Consider the following 19,156-nt stretch of genomic DNA (forward strand, 5'->3'; position numbering starts at 1 on the left):
TCCGTTACTACGTATGGATGTGAAAGTTGGATAATGAAGAAAACTGATTCATTTGAAATGTGGTGTTGAAGAAGAATTATAAAGATTCCGTGGACTGCCAAAAAGACAAATAGACTAAATCAAGCCTAAACTCTCCTTAAAAACTAAAACGATAACACTGAAGCCATCGTTCTTTGGTCGCATCATGAGAAGATCAGATTCACTGGGAAAGACATAATGCTAGGAAAAGTAGAAGGCGGTAGGAAGAAGACCCAAAATGAGGAGGCTTGACTCAAAAAAAGGAAGCCAACGGCCTTCAGTGTGCAAGACTTGAGCAAGGCTGTTAATGATAGAATGTTTTGGAGGTCGTTAATTCATTGGGTCGCCATAATTCAGAAGCTACTTGATGGCACGTGATACAAAGACTGAATGACTGGGACAGCCATTCCAAGGTGATAACTGGAACAGTGGATTGTCCTTGGATCCGGTGGTGGGATAATAGAAATGCCCCTGCAGGAGGTTTTGCTGATTGTGGTTAAAAACACAGTGATCAAGTGCTGGGGTACCTTGATAACCAGTCTGTAACCAGACACTGGGCAACGCAAGCTTCTTCCTGGGACATCGGTTTGTGTGATTGGATTAGGTGGGGTCTTGCCTGCTCTGCTGGCTCTCTTTCTTTCGTCTCCATAATAGCCAGGAGCTTGCTTATTTATAGACATAGAGTGAAACAAAGAGAGGGGAAAATGGTCCGAGCGCCAAGATGGGAGGCTTCTTCGCAAGAAATTCTTATTTCCTGACCTAGTGGTATGTTGGATAATAGCACTTCATAGCACAATCCTAACACTAAAGAAGCAATGTAATCAGTTATTTAACATTGGGATTGTGTTGTGAAGTGCCACTTTTATTCAACATGCCACTAGGCCAGGAAATAATGGGTGTGATCATCGTATAGAATCAACACTTGAAGTAAGATGGGCTACTATCAGAAACAGCTTAAATGGTGGTGGGAAACGAAGTGTCATCTTTTGTTGTACAAGTGGTTGTTTTGTGTTTGGGTAGAAAGAAACGAAGATTCAGTTGTCAGTGGCTTTTTAACTGCAAGAAAAATCACAAACCCCACCCGGCGGTGATTTTAATAGAGAAGCCACCAGTAAATATTTTAAAAATAAAAATACGATAACGTTTGAATAGTAATGTGCATGTATTTTTCTTGAATTCAGAGGTACATGGTATCTATCTTCTTCAGTCATCAGGACTTATTTTTGTTTATTTATTTGTTTATTTTATGTCATTTATGGTCCGCCTTTCTCACTGAGACTCAAGGCGGATTACACAGTGTGAGATTAGTACAATTAGTGTCAAGGGCAGTTTCATAAACAATGCCGTAGGATAAATACGCACGTTTTCAAAGATGTAACATTAGCAAGAATCCAATACAGAGTTGAAGAAATGCTGAAACAGAACAGAAGCCATCTCGGGCTGACACGGGGGCTTCTGCAGTCTTTCACAGCCTCTCATTCCCCATGCCCCCCACCCCACCCCTCGCACCCGACTGTCAGGGGGGGGACCCCACAGCCACTCACCATTCAGCCAAAGGGACTTACGGGACTTCTGTGGGTGCCCAGAGAAGCGCTTTCCAAGTGCGCCTGGAAAAGTTTTGATATAACCCATAATTCCCTTTTGAAAAATCCCTTTTACCCTTTCTATTCACATACTCCAGGCAGTTTACAGATAGTCATAAGACTTTTTTGTTTGTTTGATTAAAACACTTCCACTCCACTTTTCTCTGTGTTACAAGGACATAAGTTGGTTCATAATACCATCATCATCACAAAACCAAGCTGCAAACGCATCGGTGTTTTGATACTAATTTGCAATGTGCTTTGTGTCTCAACTTACTTCTGGGAATCATTATAACCCCTGCGCAGTAAATGAGCTTCATAGCCTTGTGGATTTGAAACTTGAGCTTTTCACACCCAGTTTCACATCACACAAGTTTTAAAATTTCTGAAGCGTTTCTGAGAGCCCAGCTACCAGGGGGACCAACCTTCGTTTTAGCCAAGTGGTTTGAGTTGTCTTACTGTGTAATCATGAAGCCATCTGTGTTCAAGTCTAGTCAATTGAGCTGTCAGACCTCGGTCGTTGTACAAATCCGCACCTGCTGGAAAGTATATTACGTGTCCAGTAATAAAGCCTGTGTTTTATAACCTCTAAGAAAATATCATTGCAATAGCTGCATTTCAATGATTTGTAGAACTAGCCCTTTTCGGGCAGAGACAGCAGGTTAACTAATAGTCATAATTTTTCCTGAACACTTTTAAGTTTTTACTCCTGGAGATTCTTTTTCCTAGAGGACTTTTTCATATGAGTCAAATCTTTATATTTTTGAATTGATGGGCCTTATGACACGTCAACAGTAGCTGTTATAGGCAACTCATATGCTTTGTGGCTTTAAGAATTCTTTCTGATTTGGCTAGAATCTTTTTCAAGTACTTGAGAGGTAACTGCATAGCTATTGTCCAGATATGCATAGATTGATATTTTGCCTTCTGTGTATAAGCAGCCAAATACTTCATTCATGCCAATTTTTGACATCTACACACTTCCAAATGAATCTTTTTTGGGGGGGGGGGGGCAAGGGACAGAACTGTATTTTTAGGGGGTGGGGGTGTGGGTGGTACACATCCTATTCATAAGGGACTGCTCTGAGAACACAAGGAAGTGTATTAATTTTCTGATAAAGTGCATCTTCAGATTGCAGCCTGGGTGACGTCGATGTGTTACTTAGAGACTGCAAAGAGTGTGGCAGTTTGACTGGGTTTAGCTGATAAGCAGTGCAATCCTTAAGTCCACTGAAGTTATGTATTTATTCTTTATGTCATTTACAGTCCACCTTTCTTACTGAGAATCAAAGTGGATTAAACAGTGTGAGATTAGAACAGTCAGTATTAAGGACATTTCCATAAACATGCCGTAGGGTAAATAGATACAAGTTCACATAGACATAGCATTAGCAGGAATCCAGTACAACATAGTGATGAAATCTATGATCCCTAACTCATTAGTAGATCATCTGAGATCTCCTCCCTACAATACAGCCCTCCTATCTGAGTAAAAACCTTTTTTGAATAATTTGGTTTTGCATCATTCGCAGAAAGCCAGAAGAGTGGGGGCTCTCCTGACCTCCTCAGGCAGGCCATTCCACAGGGTAGGGGCCACCACACAGAAAGCCCATGTAGGGGCTGCTGTTGATTTTCCTGCAGGAGACCCTGTTCAGAAGAGCGCAGCTGCCATGGAGGAGCACAGGGAGGGAGGTGGTCTCGTACATATGCTAGACCAAGGCCCTGCACACTGTCTAAGGGACACCAGGATTTAACATCCTGCATTAAATGTTTTTATTTTAATCCTGCTTAAACCATCCAAGGTTATTGTGTTCGCTAAGCATTGTAGAATAATAAAAAGGGTGATTTTTGAGGCAGAATGCTATATAAAATTAGTACTTTATGAAAAGCCATTGATTTCTATACCGCCCTTCAGGACAACTTAATGCCCACTCAGAGCAGTTTACAAAGTATGTCATTATTATCCCCACAACAAAACACCCTGTGAGGTGGGTGGGGCTAAGAGAGTTCCAGAGAACTGTGACTGACCCAAGGCCACCCAGCTGGCTTTAAGCGGAGGAGTGGGGAATCAAACCCGGTTCTCCAGATTAGAGTCTTGCTGCTCTTAAGTGACTGACCCAAGGTCACCCAGCTGACTTTAAGCGGAGGAGTGGGGAATCCAACTCGGCTCTCCAGATTAGAGTCCCGCGCTCTTAACAACTACATCAAACTGGAGTACAACCAGTCAAATATGACTGTACAGGGCTACATATATAAAAAAAGAAAAATCAAGTGGACCTTTACACAGATAAAAATACAAAATTCTAGTCCAATAGCACCTTAGACCAAAAAAAACCCCAAAAACAATTCCAGGGCGTGAGCTTTCCTGGGTGAAAGCTCACTTTGACAGATACGTTTATAAGTGGGTTCTCTGTAACTTGGGGCCAGGGGTTGTGCAGCCTCCGTGGGGAGAGAGGATAAGTGGAGCCTTCTTCCCATTAGCAGCTAAGCATAGCCAGGCTGTACATTAGATTGGTTGAGCACCATCACCCTGATCCAGTTTGCAAAGAGTTGTTTCTTTGTTGAGTTGTTCCCTGCTGCGGAACTCAAAAGAGGGCCAGATTTTTAAAAGGTTAAGAAATAAATTTTGGGATAAAATGTGTGGTAGGATGCTCTAAAAGGCACTTTAAGATCCCTGCTGAGCTGACAATGCAGACTTGAAATATAAATAAATAAATATATATTTCCCTTTCCCTCTGCCTGTGGTTGTAGTAGAGGGGCAAAGACCTTTGTGGAGAAAGGGAAGCCAAAGACTCTTTTCAGTTTAATAAGAAACAAATGAACATGGGAGGAGGGGGGTGGATTCCTATAAAATATTCTCCAAATGTTTCTTTTAAAGATAAGATATCCACCTATTGCTAAAAGGGCTTAATGTTTTTCAGGGGAAAAGCTGTTTCATAGTTCAAATATTAATTCCTGCAAAATGTATGAGTCCTGTTTACAAATATTTTTCCCTACTTATTCAGTGATGTGCTTATATATCAGTTTGCACTTCTTTCTCTGTATTTCTCATATAGTTGGTACGTATATAGTTTTGTTTGAATGCATTTCTACTTTTAAAGCTCATAAATATGACTACAAATACAGTTTTACATGCTAACCCAATTTTGAATGATGCATGATTTTAGTTTTATTGATTTATGCATGATTTAGGTTTATTGAGAAAGTATTGTATAATAATAATAATAATAATAGCAACATCAACAACAACATTCAATTTATATACCTGCTTTCAGGACAACTTAATACCATACCCAGAGCGGTTTACAGTGTGTGATTATTATCCCCACAACAATCCCCTTGTGAGGTGGGCGGGGCTGAGAGAGCTCTGAGGGAGCTGTGACTGACCCAAGGTCACCCAGCTGGCTTCAAGCGGAGGAGTGGGGACTCAAACCCAGCTCTCCAGATTAGAGTCCTGCCTCTCTTAACCACTCCACCAAACTAGTGTATATTTCAGTTTTTCTGGCATTATCAAAGCAACCATAGAAATTAGCAAGAATTAGCATAAAATTACAGTATCCAACTCACAACATAAAAATCAGAACAGTGCAAACTATTAGTGGTCTAAAAATGCCTGCAAGTGTTTTAAGAAAGAACACTTTTTGCCTGAGCATGAATCAGATTTTGGACCCAGGTACTCAGCTGGTGGGGCCACAACTGAGAAGACCCTTATCTCTGATTGGTACTCATCATATTTCAGAAGGTGGGGTACACACAACCAGACCCCTGAAGGTGGGATTCACTGGGAGCAGGCCAAAAACAATCCTCCAGTCTTATTGAAATACTGAGTAATAAATTTAGAGCAATAAAAGCACTAATTTATTCTTCATTCTCTTAAATTATGAGACAGCGTTTGAAAATTCCTCCTCGGACAGAGTTCCTTATTTTATATCTGGTGTTTCTGCCCCTGATTCTGGTGGTGAAGACGCTCGGTGTACAGCATTTCCCCCGGTGTCATTTGGGATAGGAGTTGGTTGTAATTTGAGTTCTAAAGGAGGGGCAGACCCTGGAATGTCTGCACTGCAGAAAATGAGAGCATCGTCTTAGAGTTTTGGTTAATCACTGCTTTGCAATCTGTAGAAAAATAAAATTTAAACGAGGTGTAGATTTTTCTAAGCTTCTGTGCCATTTTTCTGAGTAATGCGGAAATACTACTCCTTTTTTCCTCACTGTACAGCCTGGCTTGTTTTGAAAAGCTGCGGCTGTTCGCTCACAACAAATTAAATCTAGGGGAGGGTGGCTTATTTGTTTGCAGGTGTATTTCTATGTGACAGCTGTGTTCCTTGCGGCCCTGGGACCTGCTATTAATTTTGGCAAGTCAGAAACACATCCATCTCATCAACACTAAGAATTATTGCTGTCCTTTGATGAGTTTTCATTATTAGCATTTCTCAGAGGCAAGGGTGGCTAAAATTTACTGCAGTATTTGGTCTCATGAGATGAGAATGTTTCATAAACGCTGCCAGATGTTTTTCAGCCGAGCAGTACAGCTGGAGCATCAGCTTCGGAAGGGACTGTTAATGCCGTTATGGAGATTTTCATCTACCTCGGATCTCTGAGTAAGGCCCCCTGTCAATTTCAGGGCACTGAATGGAACACAAAATTATCACATTGTTCAGAACCTAGTGATATAGTAAATTCAAGTGCCATTGTGGTGTTATCTATTTTGGAAATATCCAGGTAAAGAACAATAGATCATTTAAGTTTAGCTTTTCAGTGTCTTTTGAAGACATGCAATTTCTGAAGGTTCCAGCCAAGTAGAGCACAGCTCTTGTTATGATATATTCTGAAGTATTTTTTGAATCTTTAAAATATTCTGAAAACTATCTATTGCATAAGCTGAAAAGGGAACTACTATTAGCCCTTTAACATTAAAATACTCTCTACTTTGAGACACTTGATAGAAACTTCTGCTTCTACTTGTTGTTCAGAAGGTTGCATCCACTTCTGTCAAAATGGCACGATGCACCTTAGGTAGAATAGGGAGTTGGATCCAGCAGGAATTCCTGCTGACAAGAAGGGATTGCCATCAGTGGAATGGAACTTCATCACATCCCCTCTCCTGTGGCAGCCTAAAACGCCACTCCTCCAGAGGCACAGAGGTTCCCCCAGGAACAGCATAAGGTACAATTCAGAGGCCCGCAGGTCTCTTGTAAACCACCAGAAAAGTTGTATTGTCGAAGGCTTTCACGGCCGGAGAACGATGGTTGTTGTGGATTTTCCGGGCTGTATAGCCGTGGTCTTGGCATTGTAGTTCTTGACGTTTCGCCAGCAGCTGTGGCTGGCATCTTCAGAGGTGTAGCACCAAAAGACAGAGATCTCTCAGTGTCACAGTGTGGAGAAGATGTTGGCAGGTAATTTTTAAACCACCTCAACAATATCCACCTGAACATACAATTCACCATGGAGAAAGAAATCAGGGGGAAACTCACATTTCTAGATACCTTGGTCATCCGCAAAGCAAACTTTCAGTTAGGTCACAAGGTCTACAGGAAACCAACTCACACGGATCGGTACTTACACAAAAACTCCAATCACCACCCTCGACAGAAAAGAGGCACAATAAAAACATTAGTAGACCGTGCAAGACGGATATGTGAACCGCACTTTCTCAACGAGGAAACTAATCATCTAAACCACGCACTTCAAGCAAATGGCTACTCCAGAAATGAAATCAGAGGAGCAGTTAAACCAAGGATAAATCAAACAACCAAGGAAAAACAGTCTCCCACAGGAAAAGTGTTTTTGCCATATATCAAAGGAATCGCTGATCAGATGGGAAAGCTTATGAAAAAGCACAACCTTCAAGCAGTATTCAGACCCACCAGAAAAATACAACAGATGCTACGATCAGCAAAAGACAGTAGAGACCCCCTCACCTCTGCAGGAGTATACCGCATACCCTGCAGCTGTGGACAAGTTTACATCGGGACCACACAGCGTAGCATCCAGACAAGAATAAAAGAACATGAAAGACACTGCAGACTTGGACAACCTGAAAAATCAGCAGTGGCTGAACATAGCCTAACGCAAACAGGACGCAGTATCTTATTCCAGGACACCAAAATACTGGACAACACATCCAACTACTTTGTCAGATTGCACAGGGAAGCTATTGAACTTCATAAGCATAAGCACAATTTCAACAGGAAAGAAGAGACCTTAAGAATGAATATTTCCAGTCCTGAAAAACACCAGGCCAACAAAACACTCTATACCTGACAATAGCCCTGCAGAGAAGATTAGCATATCAAGCACCAATCCATATGCAAAAGAACCTCCTCAGGATACAGTGAAGCCTCCCTCCATTAGCATTCCACACCCTGGGAAACTCTTACAGGATGACTCAGCCCAAACCCACCTTCCCATAAATTACCTGCCAACATCTTTTCCACACTGTGACACTGAGAGATCTCTGTCTTTTGGTGCTACACCTCTGAAGATGCCAGTCACAGCTGCTGGCGAAATGTCAGGAACTACAACGCCAAGACCATGGCTATACAATCCGGAAAATCCACAACAACCACCAGAAAAGTTACTCAATTTTTAAAAAAAAAATTAAAAATGCAAAGCATCACATGTATGCAAATACAGTAATCCTTAAATGCATCTATTAATTAGTTATTCATCTTTCTCCCAAATGGGGATCCATAATGGCCTACATCATTCTCTTCTCCATTTTATCCTCACAACAGCCCTGTGAGGTAGGCTTGACTGAGAGAATAACACTGGCCCAGGGTCACTCAGTGAGCTTCCATGTCCGAGCGGGGATCTTCCAGATCCTAATCCACTGCACCACACCCATTTGTTATATTTATGTTTCTATCATCGTTAAGAAATACCTTTCACATACACAAGGAAGGCACTCTAGAAATTGTTAGTGGCCCTGGTAAGCAGTGGAGTCAAACATAATTTCCAGCTCGGTCTTGAGCTTTGGTAATACAAGGACCGCCACGTTTAATGGTTTTCTTTGCCTCGCTAGGCATCTCTGTATTCTGATTAGTGATGAGTGATTGGGCTTTTATATTCTCAAAGGCAGACTGGTTCTTGCTTCTCTCTCCTGGTCACCTGTGGAACGTTCTAAACCCTGTTTTTCAATGAACACCATTTAAGTCTGGAAAACCTCCTGTATTCCATTTTAAGACTTGATAAACTGCAGGTTCCCTTATTCCCTGAAACGTCTCAGCCATCCACCCCCTCCCCCACTTTGTTTTGTTTTTTGGATTAAACATCCAGACTAGTAAAGCTTAAGGGAAGTAAAAAAAAAAGTTATCATGAGTTGGTCCTAATAAAGAGGCATTAAACAACTTTTTTATTTATTTAGAACATGTCTGTGCTGCTTCTCCAGGGGACCAGCCCAAGGCAACGTACAAAATAAGCACCGTAAAAGCCACAGAAGTTCTTAATTAAAACCCAGTGTTAAAAACTAAGCCATAGCATAAAAACATGAAACATCAAGCTGCTTAAAATGCATTTTACAGTTTTGTGCTTGGCATAGGCTTTATCCATGTTTGTGTTTTCCAGAAACTTAACTACATCTTTACCCCTTTTCAGTCAGTCGTCATTTTGGAGCTATTTATTGCACATACCAGGAGTGCTTTCTACAGACACGACCCTCTTGACATGTCCATTTGCCATTTTCTGTGAACAGGGCGGCTCGTGTATTTTTCAGCATCAATAATCTGGATTTCTGATCACGTGTGCCGAAGCTGAAAAATATGTTGCACTGGTCACACAGAATGGCAAACACACACATTGAGGGGGTCACACTTAACTTCAAATCTTAATTACTGAGAGGGGCTCTTTTTGTTCACAGCAGTGAGTGAGATGTATGACATCCAGCAGATATAGCTGAGAACTTCTGAAAGGGAAAAGCAGAGGGTAGTTGAGACCTTATTTGTTAAGAGTGGCTTCTGGCTTGCTATGATTGTACAATAATTGTACTTTTTCATAGTTGGGGTCTTGCTAGAACTGATATGGCTCCTGGGAATAAACTTAGTCCTGCACTAAATTTATATTTGTAAATAGCCTGCAGCTTTACTAGTCCTGATTTTTTCTTTGGTAAGCAATTTAAAATCCAGTTAAGTCTACACAGTGTTTATAGCTCCATAAAAGGCTTCCATGAACTTCTAAATTGCACTATACTCATGTTTTATTAGGTTTCTGCAAATAAATGCGGCCATCATACTTACAATGAACAAAATGGTGAAGTAATTTATCTTAGTATGTTACCTATCATGGCTGATAGAGCTGATATTTACCTCTATATTCAGCCCAGTCTCAAAAAATTGCTTTTTGAAATGAAAGATGCCCCCTAACTAAGATAAGCTCTTTTTTCCCTACAGAATTTAATCTGTTTCCTGAACAGCAGACTAAATGGTGTTAAAATCATGTAATGAACTCTGGTATCTTGCCCTTTCCAAAATGCCTGTGTGGAATTTGGTAGAATTCCAGTTGTTCTTACATCCAAAGTGACCCGCACTGTCTTTTGTTTCATTAAGGAGTGGCCACATAACCAGAAGGTTAATGACCACATTATTAAGTTGTCCGGAAGGGTGGTGTATAAATCAAATATTATTAAGAACAATTATTAAGTCTGGTGCTTTCACCAGTTTGGTGTAGTGGTTAACAGCAGCAGGACTCTAATCTGGAGAACCAGGTTTGATTTCCCCCCCCTCCTCCGCTTGAAGCCAGCTGGGTGACCTTGGCTCAGTCACAGCTCTTCCAGAGCTCTCTCAGCTCCACCCACCTCACAGGGTGATTGTTGTGAGGATAATAAAAGCACACTTTGTAGACTGCTCTGAGTGGGTGTTACGTCGTCCTGAAGGGCGGTATGTAAATTGAATGTTGTGGTGGTGGTGGTGGTGATTTCACCAAAAGGAACAGAATAACACAGATCAAAGTGGGCAGTCTCCCCAATAACTACTGCTTTAGTCCTTAAAGGGGAGCAAGAGAGAGCCAACCTGCTTGTGAGGTAAATGGAACTCCTTTTCAGTCAAAAGGCCCTGAGAAATCCCTTTCAGGCAGGACGGAGCGCCGGTATGTGCCTTCCTTCCAGCTGGACCACGCTAGCCATGTCAGGCAACCCCTTCATGTGTTTGACTGAAGGCATGCGGGGAGGGGGGCACAGAGGCAAATGCACTGCCCCCCCCCTTGCTTCAGCATAAGCCATAGCTTGTGAGCATGGTGCCAGCCCTCAGAAGAAGGGTCTGCACAGAGGTTCCCTCCCTCTGATTGGCAGTGTTCGAAAAACAGCACCCCCCCCCCCCCGATTGTGGGGAAGGAGTGTGCACGCAGGAGTCCTTCCGCCATGCGTTGGCCTCGTGCAGATGACGAGTGTGTGGCGGTGGGGGCCTGGCCAGTATGCTCCTGCGTGCCTCCCCTCTCCACACACACAGCCAGTTTGCAGAGGGGTCATGCCTGTGTAGAGGAATACTGTCAGGTCAATAAAAGGGAGTTCTAGGAGTGTTGTAGTTGCTTCGAAATTTTAGCTGGCCAGGCCACTCGAAAGCAAGCGCCCCCCCCCCCCCCGCACTTACATGATAAAATCGACCGGCCTGAGAATACAGAAGCAGTGAGAGATCCAGTGGAATCAAAACTGGTACACTTGCATGGAAGTTAATGTGTTTTAATAATAGTATAACTTCTGCCGCATACGTACCAGCTCTCTTCGCAAAACAGAGTGGATAAGTCTGCGTGATGCGCGAAAGGAAGCTAGGAGAAAATGAAAGGAGAAAAACAGCCAACTAAGACCAACGTAGATGTTCACACCAAGTAGTAAATGTCTGGCTTTATCCCCCCTGGCTGCAAGTGGGAATTCATGTAGTTAAATTTTATTCTGCATACCAACATACGCCCTTCTCCTAGCTCTGTGACAAGTCAGGTTGAAGGGTACTAGATTCGTAGGGATTTCTTGTTCCTCAAAGAAAATGAAGGACAACATAATGCATGATTATCCGGGGAAGGAGTATGCTCATTCGACTGACGTTTGTAGTTCAGGATTTGAGCCTCAGTGGGCTTTTTATACCTCCCCCTACACAGAGGTTTTAGGATCTGTATTGCAGAGTTGGGGATTTTTTTCAGTGTTTAATCGTAGCTCTGGAGGGCTGGGAAAATTCAGGTGAGGACAGCAGACTAGGTGAAGGGGAGCTTAAGCCCTGCACTACTGTTCTTCTTTTTTTAAAAAAAATTTATTGGTGAGTTTATATTTCATATTTAATACATACATTCCCATCATATCTAATTTACCCTAACGCCCACCCTTTTCCTCCCCCCTCCTTGTCGACTTCCAACAGCTTTCCAACCCTTAACCCTTCTTATTACTTAACTTAACTTCACTTATATTCTTCTATAACACATATGTCATAATATCTCTTACTCTAAGCATATTCAAATTGTTTTATATATATACTATATTAATTCCACTAATTATCCATTTTACTCTTCCTTAATTAAACTATATATTCTAGATAAAATTTCCTTAAACATAATACTAGCTTAGATTATAATAATTATAATAATTATATTTATAATTATTATAATTATAATAATTAAATTTCCCCCTTAATGGTAAAGTCACTTCTCTCTTCTATTTTCAACATCACATTTTAATAATTCTCAAACTGCCACAGTTCTCCTTTCACATCCCATTTTTTTTCTAAATATTGTTTCAATTTCTCCCAATCAGCAATAAATTGTCCTGGATCAAGATCTTTAAGTTTTCTTGTCATTTTGTCCATCTCCGCCATGTACAGCAATTTGTAAATCCAATCTTCTATAGTTGGTATTTCTTGTATTTTCCATTTCTGCGCATACAAAAGTCTTGCCGCTGTAGTCATATAAAATAACAATGGTCTGTACTGCATTGGAACATCTTCCATTCCCAAGTTCAGTAGCAACAATTCTGGGTTCTTATTTATTTGGATTTGTAAAATCTCATTAATTACTTCAATTATATCTCCCCAGTATTGCTTAGCTACCTCACAAATCCACCACATATGGTACAATGATCCTTCATGCTTTTTACATTTCCAGCATTTGTCTGACATGTATTTCCTAACGCAATTTTCTTTGGTGTTAAATACCATCTATAGATCATTTTATATACATTCTCTTTAATGTTCGTACAAGTTGAGATCTTCAGTGTATTTTTCCACAAATGCTCCCACGCCTCCATTGTTATTTCTTTATGAAAGTTTATTGCCCACTTCAGCATCTGGACTTTTACTATTTCATCCTCCGTGTGCCATTTTAGAAGTACTTTATAAATCTTTGAGATTTCTTTCTTGCCTTCTTGTAATATCACTTCTTCTCATTCTAAATTTTCCATTCTTATTCCTCCTTTTAGACAGTCCGAGTTGAAAAGATCTCTGATCTGTCTGTATTGAAACCATCCATAACAAGGAGACAACTCTTCTTCTGCTTTTATTCTTAATATTGAATGTTGTATTTGTGTTATCTCCTTGTAAGTTAAACGTTGCTGTTCATTGTCGACAGTTCTCGGATCTATTACTTCGTACGGAACCACCCATGAAGGAATTCCATCTTCCATGTAAACCTTATACTTCTTCCAGATTGTGAAGAGGCTTCTTCGAATGTAATGATGCAAAAACATAGAGTCCGCTTTTACTTTATCATACCACAAATATGCATGCCATCCAAACGTTTTTTTATATCCCTCCAAAGCCAGCAATTTACGGTTTTTTAATGTTATCCAATCTTTTAACCATGCCAGACATATTGCTTCATAGTATAGTCTTATATTGGGCAGTTGCAAACCACCTCTTTCCTTCGCATCCTGTAATACTTTCATTTTCACACGTGGTTTCTTGCCTGCCCACACAAAGTCTGAAATTTTCCTTTGCCATTTGTCAACTTGTTTAGAGTCTCGAATAACTGGAATTGTTTGCAACAAGAACATCATACGCGGTAAAACATTCATCTTTACTGCTGCTATTCTTCCCAACCATGATAAATTCAGTTTATTCCATTTTATGAAATCTCTCTCTATTTGTATCCACAATTTCTCATAGTTGTTTTTAAATAAATCTATGTTTTTTGCAGTCAGTTCAATACCAAGATATTTTACTTTGTTAGTTACCTCACAGTCCGTTATCTCCATTAGTTCTTGCTGCTTCTGCTTAGTCATATTCTTACATAGTATCTTCGACTTCTTTTTGTTCACATAAAATCCAGCCAGATCTCCGAACTCCTTTATTTTGTCTATTATTTTGGGCATGTTCTCAATTGGATCATTAACATTATGTCATCCGCAAATACTCTGACCTTGTAGGAAAATTCCTTTATTTTTATGCCTCGGATTGTGTCATCCTCTCATATTTGAATCATCAATATTTCCAAAATCAAAATGAACAACAATGGAGACAGAGGGCAGCCCTGTCTTGTACCTTTACTTATTTTCAGTTTTTTGGTTAAGTCATCATTCACTACAATCGCTGCACTTTGGTCTCTATAAATTTCTTTAACCACTTGTATGAACTTTTCTCCCATTTGCAGCTTTTCCATAGTGGCAAACATAAAGTCCCAGTTCAGATTGTCAAATGCTTTTTCCGCGTCCACGAAAAAGAAACCAACTTCCCTGTCACAGTGCTTATCATAGTATTCAATAGCGTTTATTACTGTCCTTAAATTGTCTTTGATTTGTCTATTAGGTAAAAATCCAGCCTGTTCTTCTGCAATAAATTCCAACAGCCATCCCTTTATCCTTTCTGCCAAAACTTTTGCAAATATTTTATATTCATTATTCAGCAACGAAATTGGCCGATAATTTTTAACATTAGTCAAGTCCTGTCCGTCTTTCGGGATCAGTGATATATTGGCTTCGTTCCATGAATCAGGAATCTTTTGGCCTTGCATAACTTCATTCATTACCTCTCTCAAAAAAGGTGCCAATTCGTTAGCCATCATTTTGTAGAACTTTGCCATCAGTCCATCCGGTCCCGGTGCTTTCCCTAATTTCGTTGATTGGATGGCCTCTTTTATTTCTTCCTCTGTCACTTCCCTGTTTAATTTTTCTTTCCATTCCTCTGACATCGTTGGAAGTTTCATTCTCTCCAAATACTCCACTATTGAATCTCTATTCACTTCTTTTTTCTAGTACAATTTTGCATAAAATTTATAAAAAGCTTTACTAATAGCTGATTGATCCAATAATGTTCTGTCTTCTTCTTGAATCTTAATTATAGTTTTCTTCTCTTTTTTCTTTTTTAATTGCCAAGCTAAATATTTGCCAGGTTTATTTGCACCTTCAAATATTTTTTGATTCATTTTTTTCAGATTCCACTCCAATTCTTTGTTATTCATTGCCGTCAATTGCTCCTGCAATATTTTTATGTCCTGATATATTCGCTTCTTCCCTGGTCTTTTCTTAAGTTGCATCTCTTTGGCTTTGATTTTTTCAGTTATTTCCTTTCTCTTTTCTTCTTTTCTCCTTCTATCTCTTGCATTCAAGTCCATCAATATTCCTCTTATTACAGCTTTGTAAGTATCCCATACCTTATAAGTTGACACATCTTTGTTTATATTATATTGTATAAAGAACTTGGTCTCCTTTCGTAGCAACACCATATTATCTTCTATCTGCAGCAAGTCCTCATTTATTCTCCATCCTCTTCTTTTAGTATTTTTTCCAAATCTCCACATGATTGGGTTATGATCTGAGCCTACCTTAGGCATTATCTCCACATCTCTAGTCCACAACATCAGTTCTTTGGAGGCCCAGATCATATCGATTCTTGATAATGTAGCATGCCTTGCAGAGTAAAAAGTGTATTGTCTGTTTTTTGGGTTTTGTCTCCTCCATACATCTTCCAAGCTTTCCTGTTCCTTAATCACAAAAAACGACTTTGGCAAAAGTCCACTTTTTTTGTGTGCAATTTTAGATTTCTTATCTTCTTCCAGGTTTGTAACTCCATTGAAGTCGCCTGCCAAAATTATTTGATCATAGGTCAGCTCGTCTAATTGTTTTTGTAGATCCTTGAAAAAGTTTTCTTTTGCACCATTATGTGCATAGATTCCAATCACCAAGGTCTTCTTCGAGTTCCAAATTATTTCCACTGCTAAATATCTAGCTTCTACATCACTTAAAACTAATTTTGGCTGCAGCTTCTCCTTTATATACAATACAACTCCTCTCTTCTTCTTTTTGGAAGCAGCTGCAAATTCATTTCCAAGCTTTACAAGTTTCAAATACTTTAAATCCTGCTTTCTAATATGTGTCTCTTGGAGACACACTATGTTACATTTTTGTTTTAAAAGCCAGTGGAAAATAGCCTTACGCTTACAAGGTGAGTTTAGTCCATTCCAAGATATAATTTTACACTCCATGATCACATTCTTGTACTTTTTGGTAAGTCCTTTTCATTGTCCCTAATGAAATTTTCCATCTCATGACCAGACCTGATGTTCCTCCTTACTCCACCAAATTCAAATGCCAGTCCTTCTGGTATTTCCCATCTGTATCTAATTTTCAAGTCCTTTAACATCTGGATCAGCTCTCTGTATTTTTTCCGCTCCAACAACACCGCTCTGGGCAATTCTTTCATAATTCTCACCACCTTCCCATCGACTTCTAATGGAATTGTTTACTCACAATTAACTCTCTTGTATTTCTAGTCGTAAATTGCACAATCATATCCCTTGGTAACTTCTTCTGAGCTGAAAATTTTGAGTTAATTCTGTATGCCACGTCCAGGAGAGCTGCAACCTCCTCTTCTTTCCCCAGGTAGCCCGCCAAAATTTCTGTAATCTGCTCTTGGTCTGATTTTTCCACAATCTCCGGGATCACACAAAATCTGAGTTGCTTCTCCATTTGTTTACATTCAGCTATGGCCATTCTTCCCTTCATTCCTCGCATCTCCGTTCTCTGCATGTCTGCTAGGGTGTCAACCGTGTTCTCTACTACATTAACTCTTTGCTGTGTAGCTTGCAAGTCATTCTGTACTTGATCCATTTTTTTTGTGAGTTCTGCCATCTCTGATTTTAGTGCCTCTTTAAAGTCTTTAAAATTCTCTTGCATCATTTCTTTAAGCTCTTTGTTTCCTTCTGAAACTTTTTTGTCCAAATTTTCCAGCGCGGTTTGCCACTCCTTCTTCAACATCATGGGGCTAGCTCTACTTTGCTCCCACGAGTCCGTTCTTTTTCTCAACTCCATGGCGTTAATTTTGTTACTTTCTGTTATTTTTAAAAATCCAGATTCAGTTTATTTTTGTAACAATTAGTGTTTGCGCAGTCCAAAATGTCGGGTGTCTTTTCTCTATGGTTTTTTATTGAAGCAATCGCCCTTACCTTCATCAAAGATGGCCTACTTCTGTTTTCTTTGAGGCCACAGCTTTGCCCTGTTTCAAAATGGCGACCTTCTACTTCCGTTGTTAACAAGCCGCTTCTCGCCAGTCTCTTTATGATTCTGACGCACTTCCTGTTCCGCTTCTTTTCACAGCAGTTCTCGCGATATTAAAACTTTCTCACAGTCCAATATCTCTTCCTAGCCACAGGTATGTAAACAATAATCAATTTTCCGCGCTAACTTCTCTTTGCAATGTCACTTTTTAAAATTTAATTTGCCGGAATTTCCTCCTTTGTATAACAAGTCTCTTGCAGTTTTTAAATTCTCTTTTATCACTTTATTGCATTTTTTAATCTGTCCCGTATTGAGAGATAGCAATCTTTACCTTCTTAGACGTTTCTCTTGGGTTGTAATCGCTGCTTCAATTGTCCAATTGATTCATATTCCCTTCTTGGTTTGCTGAAGCTTGGGCATGTAGGTCTTACGCCAGAAAATGACTCCAGAGCCGCTGCAGAGATTTTAGCAACCTTTCTTCGGGTGGGACCTCAAGAGTGGACGGGGGCTCATTGTGTAGAACCCCCCTCACACCCGAGATCAATGCGCCCTCAGGTTCTTAAGCGTGCTTGCCTGTTCTCCGCCTGAGAACAGGGGGCTGCAGGCAGTTTGCGCCCCTCCAGCCTCCACAAACAGTAGCACGGACAGCCCAGCTCCCTGAGCTGCGTTAGACCTCCATGAATCCCAAACCGGAAGTCAAGCCCTGCACTGTTCTGATAGCCCTGGAAGGGGAAGAAGACTGGCAAAAAGGAGGTAGGTGCCCGCCTTTCTCCCCTTCCAGGTTAATCAGGACAAAGCAGACATTAAACTCTTTCCCACTCCTGCACTGAAGCTGGCAAAACCATGGAGGGCGAAGTGTGCAACCTGCACCCTGGCCTTGAACCAAATGGGGACCTTTCACATCTACGATTTATCTTTATAATGTTAGAGAAACCCAACATTCAGATTATGTGGATCTGACAGCTTGACGTGTGGTCTGGATGCATCAGTTGGCTTTTGGAATATTCAACGTTTGCTCAATTTATATTTTGTCCGTGGCCTCTGCTTTAGAGCCGCTTGCTGTGAAAACAAGCTGTCTGCCATTTGCCAGGCTTGATTCTCCCCCCTTCTCTTCCAGTCTCTTCAAACCTCCGTAGAAATGTAGGTAAAGGCTGTTTTTTTCCCTCAAATGACTGACTGGAGAAATCTTCCAAGACAAAAATAAAGAGTTGTCAAATTTTGAAATCTGTAGTCCTACTTCCTACTTAAGAAGGGGGTTTTGTCCAGTTCTTTTTCTCTAGGACTTTCAGTACTTCTTGAGAAGATGAGGCCTGAGTTACTGTGTTTAAACTTCAAAAGCTGAAACTAGGACACCATTTCTTTCATTATTACCTCAAAAGTAAGTGAAGGGCTGCCTCACCATCTACAGAATGAGCCCATTCCTGGTTTTTCTCATCTCAAATGTAGAAAACTAGGACAAAAGATCAAAAGTCACACACACTCCTTGAAAAAATGGAGGAAAATGTAGGCTCATGAATGTAAAGTGACTTAAATAAAACCTTTTAATTTAAAATTGTAATTATTTTCATGTTTTCCTTGATGGATATTGAAAAGGTAACATACAAAAAAAAATCAAATGATGAACATGATTCAGGATCATACTCTTTTTTTGGTAAAGGGTTTTCAAAGCTGTGTTGGGGCAGTATAAAAGAGAGCTTTTCCCTACAGGAAAAATGAGTGACAGAAAAGAGAGAGAGAGAGAGAGTTCACTCAGGAGGAGGAAAAAGAGGGCCACTAATTTTACTAGTGCATTAGCATTTTAAATACTTTGCAAAAATATTTGAACATACATAGGCCTACTTGCTAGAGAGACAGAAACTGCATCTTTGACTTCCAGTGCAATCCTATGAAGAGTTACTCGAGTGTAATCCCATTGACTCTCCATAGGATTGCACTGTTCATGTATGTAGTAACTTTACTTAAGGTTAAGGTCGTCCCCTGTGCAAGCACCGAGTCATTACTGACGCATGGTGGGGGGGACGTGGCATCACGAATCGACGTTTTCTTGGCAGACTTTTTGTTACGGGGTGGTTTGCCATTGCCTTCCCCATTCATCTACACTTTACCCCCAGGAAACTGGGTACACATTTTACCGACCTCAGAAGGATGGAAGGCTGAG

At 40.4% G+C, this 19,156-nt stretch overlaps 1 protein-coding gene across 3 annotated transcripts in view; it reads left to right on the forward strand.

Annotated features, from left to right (window-relative positions):
* Positions 1-19,156, forward strand: part of KIF16B (kinesin family member 16B) — a 155,689-nt gene that overhangs the window by 110,219 nt on the left and 26,314 nt on the right. The window lies entirely within an intron of this gene.

The sequence above is a fragment of the Eublepharis macularius genome, chromosome 1, assembly GCF_028583425.1.
Source record: "Eublepharis macularius isolate TG4126 chromosome 1, MPM_Emac_v1.0, whole genome shotgun sequence".
Taxonomy (NCBI): Eukaryota; Metazoa; Chordata; class Lepidosauria; order Squamata; family Eublepharidae; genus Eublepharis; species Eublepharis macularius.